Below are 8407 nucleotides of genomic sequence, written 5' to 3' on the forward strand. Positions count from 1 at the left end.
ATTAGCTTCCACTGTGGACTCCGCTATACCGCCACCACCAGTTCAGGAGCACATTGCAGTGGTGTTTTACCATATGTATATTTTAATTTCTTAATCCAAATAATGTTATTTTAATAATACTGAGTTGACTGTTATTGATATTTCATATGCAGAGCTCCTGAGGCATCATCTAAATATGTAATACACAGAGTGGAAGAGGAGAAGTCCAGGGGCTACATGACTCATGACTTGACAACCTCTACAAGATTGTCAGCAGATTCCATCACCGTCATCTACCATCCTCTGACCACTCCCTCCGCTCAAACCATGAACTGACCCGCTCCTCTTCTGAGGGTGCAGCGTTCAAAGACTCGGCCTCTATTCGTCGACCTGTCATGATATGTTGCTTGTCATTTTTGTTGTTGCAGGGTAGTCTAGTGGTTAGAGCGTTGGACTAGGAACTGGAAGGTTGCAAGTTCAAACCCCTGAGCTGACAAGGTACAAATCTGTTATTCTGCCCCTGAACAAGGCAGTTAACCCACTGTTCCTAGACCAGTTAACCCACTGTTCCTAGCCCAGTTAACCCACTGTTCCTAGCCCAGTTAACCCACTGTTCCTAGGCCAGTTAACCCACTGTTCCTAGACCAGTTAACCCACTGTTCCTAGGCCGTCATTGAAAATAAGAATTTGTTATTAACTGACTTGCCTAGTTAAATATAGGTAAAACACATTTTAAAATGTGATGTTTTTGAAGCGTTTTGGGATTCCATGAAAAACCCTATAGAAGTGTAATAAATTATTATTAGTTGTGTATTGTAAATCCCAGTAATATACTTCTGACGAGGGGTAGCCAACCCTTCTCACGCATCGCTAGTGGACAAAAGCAACGAGTAGTAACAACTTTTACAAGTTGTAGATCACAAATTCTTACTCTTAATACAATTAATTATCAATTAATGGTCTTCATTTTTCGGTTCCGCTTCCTGAACCATGAAACACATTATTTGAAGCCTGTTTGTTGGGTGGGCCTTAGAATTTACTTCCATGAAAATTTGACAATTGGAATTTACTTCCTGGATTGAAATAGCTGTGAAAGCGACGGCAAAGATGACGGATATACTGACCGGATACAGTACGTCTCTCGGTTGGGAGTCGTTGTCCACAAAAGCGGCACCGCGGGCTGTCAAGCTTCGGTCTATCCTTTCTTTGGATTGGTGAATACATCTCATATCATTATTGTAATCCAGTTTTGAATATTCAATGAGGGTTGTTGACGTCAACCGCCGTTATTCAATGGGGAGAGATGCTATGCCCCATTTCATGAATATGTATAACCATCTTGAGACGCCGCGGATTTAAAGTGGTTTTTTTCTTAAACTTGCGGGGATGTCACGTGTCCTACTTATATAAGTACACTCGTTACAATTTAAGCTTTACGCCTATTAGAGCAAATAACTCAGGTAGCAAATAATTATTTGTTGTTGAACAAATCCGACACTCTTTGGCCTCCATACAAAACTCCTTGCTTGGTGGGCGAAACAACGCCACCTGCTGGAGAGAGAAAGATTTCCGCCGAGTTGGACACTGTTTCTTTCCTCTGGTGAGGGCCACTTCCACGTTAATTCTGGGTTGTGTCCCATAATCTCTTGAATGGGCTTCAAGATTACATGATCAAAGTCATGAAAACGCGGACATTTATGATATATACATTTGCTCATAACCGTTGCCTTTTACCAAAATATTTGACGCTCAGAAACGAATACCCATCTCCTAAAGTTAGAAATTTGAACTACCACTCTTGCAGCCTTGTTACCATACTGGAGCGAGGTAAAAATATTATGCTGGGTTTTGTGACTGAACCTTTCCAGTCAGTCGTTTATTTGTAGACCTGCAAACCAGACTGTATAAAATAAGGACGAAGCCATCAATGGCGTCACCCCATTGTTTCCTATGTGAAGTCTCAGTGGCGCGTTTGAAGATCAGGAAGTGTCATTTCAGCATGTCGCCATCTTGCTTTATGGAGGAGTTTTTGGAAAGATCACATGCAGTTTGAGCTACTCCAGGAGTTGAAACATCTCATGCAGTTTGAGCTATTCCAGGAAGTGACGTTGAAGGCTAGCTCAGTACTGCTCCCTTTCATTGGGATGTGTGTGATTTTTAAATAATCGGTTCAAGGACATACCTTGTTTGGGGGCGGCAGGTAGCTTAGTGGTTAGAGCGTTGGACTAGCAACCAGTTACTAGATCAAATCCCCGAGCTGACAAGGTAAAATCTATCGTTCTGCCCCTGAACAGGCAGTTAACCCACTGCTCCTAGGCTGTCATTGAAAACAATAATTTGTTCTTAACTGACTTGGTCAAAAGTATTGGTCATATTGTATAATGATGTCAACGAATATTGACCATGAAGTTTGCCATATTCCCATTGATTATAATGGGGGCTCCAACTTCCTGAAAACACTGCCTCAGTACCCCGGTCGGCCTTGATATCCTAAATGAGAGAAGGCAGCTTGTTCTCCCCTGCTGCAAACTCTCAAAAGCTAGACATATACAGCTGTCGGGAGTTGTAGTTTATGGTGAATGAAATGTAACCTTTCGGCTTCGTACTCCTTTTTGGGCATCAAATAAGTTGAAAACCGATATGGTAATTCATTCAAATGAAAACACATGCATTTTACGATGCAGTTCCAGTCAAAAGTTTGGACACACCTACTCATTCAAGGGTTTTTCTACATTGTAGAATAATAGTGAAAACATCACAACTATGAAATAACACATATGGAGTCATGTAGTAACCAAAAAAAGTGTTAAACAAATCCAAATATATTTAAAACATTTCAAAGTAGCCCCCTTTGCCTTGATGGTAGCCCCCCTTTGCCTTGATGACAGCTTTGAACACTCTTGGCATTCTCTCAACCAGCTTCCTGAGGTAGTCACCTGCAGTGGTGTAAAGTACTGAAGTTAAAGTACTAGTTACATTTGGAATGCTTAGCAGGACAGGAAAATGGTCTAATTCACACACTTATCAAGAGAACATCCCTGGTCATCCTAAACGATCCCTGGTCTGTCTCTGATCTGGCGGAATAACTAAACAGAGAACATCCCTGGTCATCCCGACTGTCTCTGATCTGGCGGAATAACTAAACACACATGCTTCGTTTGTAAATGATGTCCGAGTGTTGGAGCCCCTGGCTCTCTGTAAATAAAACCCCCCAAAAAACAAGAAAATTGTCCCATCTGGTTTTCTTAATACAAGGAAGTTGTAATTAGTAATACTTCTACTTTTGATAGTTAAGTATATTTCAAATCAAATACTTTTAGACTTTTACTCAAGTAGTATTTTACTGGGTGACTTTCACGGTTACTTAAGTAATTTTCTATTAAGGTATCTATACTTTTACTCATATGACATTTTGGTACTTTTTCTACCACTGGTGACCTGGAATGCATTTCAATTAACAGGTGTGCCTTGTTCAAAGTTAATTTGTGGAGTTTCTTTCCTTCTTAATGTGTTTGAGACAATCAGTTGTGTTGTGACAAGGTAGGGTTGGTTTACAGAAGATAGTCCTATTTGGTAAAAGACCAAGTACACATTATATCAAGAACAGCTCAAAATAACAAAGAGAAACAACAGTCCATCATTACTTTAAGACACGAAGATCAGTCAATCCGTAAAATGTAAATAACTAAATAACTTTCTTCGAATGCAGTCGCAAAAACCATCGAGCGCTATGATGAAACTGGCTCTCATTTGTTTTTCAACAGGACAATGACCCAAAACCCATCCCCAGGCTGTGTAAGGAGAGTGATAGAGGGCTGCATCAGATGACCTGGTCTCCACAATCACCCGACCTCATCCCAATTGAGATGGTTTGGGATAAGTTGGACCGCAGAGTGAAGGAAAAGCAGCCAACATGTGCACAGCATATGTGAGAACTCCTTCAAGACTGTTGGAAAAAAAGCATTACTCATGAAGCTGGTTGAGAGAATGCCAAGAGCGTGCAAAGCTGTCATCAAGGCAAAGGGTGGCTACTTTGAAGAATCGCAAATATATATATGTTTAAATATTGATATGTTTAACACTTGGTTACTACATGATTCCATGTATTATTTCATAGTGTTGATGTTGTCACTATTGTTCTACAATGGACTACAATGGACTGCGCAAAAATGCAAATACTTTCCGTTTGAGTTATATTAGGTTTTAGGTAAAGTGAAAACACACATGGTAGAATACTAAAATAAGGTTTTTCATTTCGATGTTCATTTGAAATTGCTATGATTGTATTGTTCTTATTTAATGTCTCATTGAGAAGATAATTATTTACATGCATGTTTGTTTCTTAAACTCCCAAATTGTCCACATCATTGTAGAACAATAGTACAAAATAATGAAAAACCCTTGAATGAGTAGGTCCAAACCTTTGCCTGGTACTATACATCTCAAATTAATTTGAAGATGCCCATTTTTAGCCTACAAAACCAGAACCCAGAAGTTAAAATGACACGTCACTTTCATAGGGTATTGAAATTCACTCCAACCCTGCAGTGCCATATCGATGATCCTCTCCTCCATACCAGGTAACTAAGGTGTATCTTCGAACACTCCTGAGGTAACTGTCAATGACATTTGCTTACTGTGTATCACAAATGAAAGAACCAATCAAAGTCATTATTTACTTGGCTCTTTATTTTTTTCGACAACACTACAGATAACATATTTTCATAATATTTAGCCGTCTTTGTTGAGTATAAACAACGAAATAAAAGAGAGCTTCTTGTAAACATACACCAGTGTTCTTCCAAGAAACATAGTGCCTTCAGAAACTATTCAGACCCCTTGACTTTTTACACATTCTGTTACGTTACAGCCTTATTCTAAAATCCTCATCTATCTCCACACGACACAATACGACAATACCCCATAAAAAAACAATACGCCGCCATGCCACAACACCCCAATGCCCCATTACCCCACAATGACTCAATACCCCACAACGCCACAATACCCCAATGACACAACAATAACCCACAATGCCACAATACCCCACAATGCCACAATACCCCATAAAACCCAATACACCACCGTGACTCAATACCCCATAGTGCCACAATGCCCCATAAAACCCAATACCCCACAACGACTCAATACCCCATAAAAACCCAATACGACTCAATACCCCACAGCGATACTATACGCAACAACGACACAATACCCCACAATGCCACAGCGCCACTATACCCCACAACGACACTATACCCCACAGCGCCACTGTACCCCACAGCGCCACTGTACCCCACAACGACACTGTACCCCACAACGACACTATACCCCACAATGACACTATACCCCACAAACACAATACCCCCACAACGACACAATACCCCACAACGACACTATGCCCCACTATACCCCACAACGACACACCCCACAACGCCACTGTACCCCACAACGACACTGTACCCCACAACGACACTATACCCCACACAACGACACTATACCCCACTATACCCCACAACGACACAATACCCCACAACGACACTATACCCCACAACGACACTATACCCCACTATACCCCACAACGACACAATACCCCACAACGACACTGTACCCCACAACGACACTGTACCTCACAACGACACTGTACCCCACAATGACACTATACCACACAACGACACTATACCCCACACTATACCCCACAATGACACAATACCCCACAACGACACAATACCCCACAACGACACTGTACCTCACAACGGCACTGTACCCCACAACGACACTATACAACGACACTGTACCCCACAACGACACTATATCCCACAATGACACTATACCCCACAACGACACTATTCCCCACTATACCCCACAACGACACAGTACCCCACAACGACACCACACAACGACACTGTACCCCACTATACCCCACAACGACACTATACCCCACAACGACACAATACCCACAACGACACAATACCCCACAACGACACTGTACCCCACAACGACACTGTACCCCACAACGACACTGTACCCTCAACGACACAATACCCCACAACGACACAATACCCCACAACGACACAATACCCCACAACGACACTGTACCTCAACGACACTGTACCCCACAACGACACTGTACCCCACTATACCCCACAACGACACTATACCCCACAACGACACTATACCCCACCGCACCCCACAACGACACAATACCCCACAACGACACTATACCCCACAACGACACTACCCCCACCCCACCGTACCCCACAACGACACCGTACCCCACAACGACACTGTACCCCACAACGCCACTATACCCCACAACGCCACTATACCCCACTATACCCCACAACGCCACTATACCCCACAACGCCACCATACCCCACAACGACACTATACCACACAACGACACTGTACCCCACAACGACACCACACAACGACACTATACCCCACAACCCCACTACGACACAATACCCCACAACGACACAATACCCCACAACGACACTGTACCCCACTACGACACTACACAACGCCACTGTACCCCACAATGCCACTGTACCCCACAATGCCACTGTACCCCACAATACCCCACAACGACACTGTACCCCACAACGACACTGTACCCCACAACGACACTGTACCCCACAACGACACTGTACCCCACAACGACACTGTACCCCACAACGACACTGTACCCCACAACGACACAGTACCCCACAACGACACTGTACCCCACAACGACACAGTACCCCACAACGACACAGTACCCCACAACGACACAAAGCTGAAACAGGTTTTTAGAAACGCTGGCAATTTTTTGTTGGCAAAAAAATACAAAAATATCTTAATTAAATAAGTATTCAGACCCTTTGCTGAGACTCTAAATTGAGCTTGGGTGCATCCTGTTTCCATTGATCAACCTTGAGATGGATCTACAACTTGATAGGAGTCCACCCGGTGTAAATTCAATTGACTGGACATGATTTGTAAAGGCACACACCTGTTTTTCAGCAGAAGGGACTGAAAGTCTAGTCAGGATTGAGGGAAAGAAGAACCGAGCAAAGGACAGAGAGATCATTGATGAAAACTTGCTCCAGAGATCTCAGACCGGGCGAAGGTTCACCTTCCAACAGGACAACAGGACAACGACCCTAAAGCACACAGCCAAGACAACGCAGGAGTGACTTCGGGATAAGTCTCAATGTCCTTGAGCGGCCCAGCCAGAGCCCGGAATTGAACCCTATCAATCATCTCTGGAGAGACCTGAAAAAAGCTGTGCAGAAACGCTCCCCTTCCAACCTGACAGCGTTTGAGAGGATTTGCAGAGAAGAATGGGAGAAACTCCCCAAATACAGGTGTGCCTAGCTTGTTGCGTCATACCCAAGAAGACTATGCTGTAATCGCTGCCAAAGGCGCTTCAACAAAGAACTGAGTAAAGGGTCTGAATACTTACAGCTGAAGACAGAAGTTTACATACACTTAGGTTGGAGTCATTAAAACTCGTTGTTCAACCACTCCACAAATTTCTTGTGAACAAACTATAGTTTTGGCAAGTCTGTTAGGACCTCTACTTTGTGCATGACACAAGTCATTTTTCCAACAATTGTTAACAGATTATTTCACTTATAATTCACTGTATCACAATTCAAGTGGGTCAGAAGTTTACATACACCAAGTTGACTGTGCCTTTAAACAACTTTGAAAATTCCAGACAATATGTCATGGCTTTAGAAGCTTCTGCTAGGCTATTTGACATTATTTTAGTCAATTGGAGGTGTATCTGTGGATGTATTTCAAGGCCTACCTTCAAACTCAGTGCCTCTTTGCTTGACATCATGGGAAAATCAAAAGAAATCAGCCAAGAATTTCCCAACGCCTGAAGGTACCACGTTCATCTGTACAAACAATAGTACGCAAGTATAAACACCATGGGACCACGCAGCTATCATACCGCTCAGGAAGGAGACGCATTCTGTCTCCTAGAGATGAACGTACTTTGGTGCGAAAAGAACAAATCAATCCCAGAACAACAGCAAAGGACCTTGTGAAGATGCTGGAGGAAACAGGTACAAAAGTATCTATAACCACAGTAAAACAAGTCCTATATCGACATAACCTGAAAGGCCACTCAGCAAGGAAGAAGCCACTGCTCCAAAACCGCCATAAAAAAAGACAGACTACAGTTTGCAACTGCACATGGGAACCAAGATCGTACTTTTTGGAGAAATGTCCTCTGGTCTGATGAAACAAAAATAGTACTGTTTGGTCATAATGACTATCGTTATGTTTGGAGGAAAAAGGGGGAGGCTTTCAAGCCAAAGAAAACCATCCCAACCGTGAACCACGGGGGTGGCAGCATCATGTTGTGGGGGTGCTTTGCTGCAGGAGGGACTGGGGCACTTCACAAAATAGATGGCATCATGAGGCAGGAAAA

This window comes from Oncorhynchus tshawytscha, unplaced genomic scaffold (genome assembly GCF_018296145.1).
Source record: "Oncorhynchus tshawytscha isolate Ot180627B unplaced genomic scaffold, Otsh_v2.0 Un_contig_3519_pilon_pilon, whole genome shotgun sequence".
Lineage (NCBI taxonomy): Eukaryota > Metazoa > Chordata > Actinopteri > Salmoniformes > Salmonidae > Oncorhynchus > Oncorhynchus tshawytscha.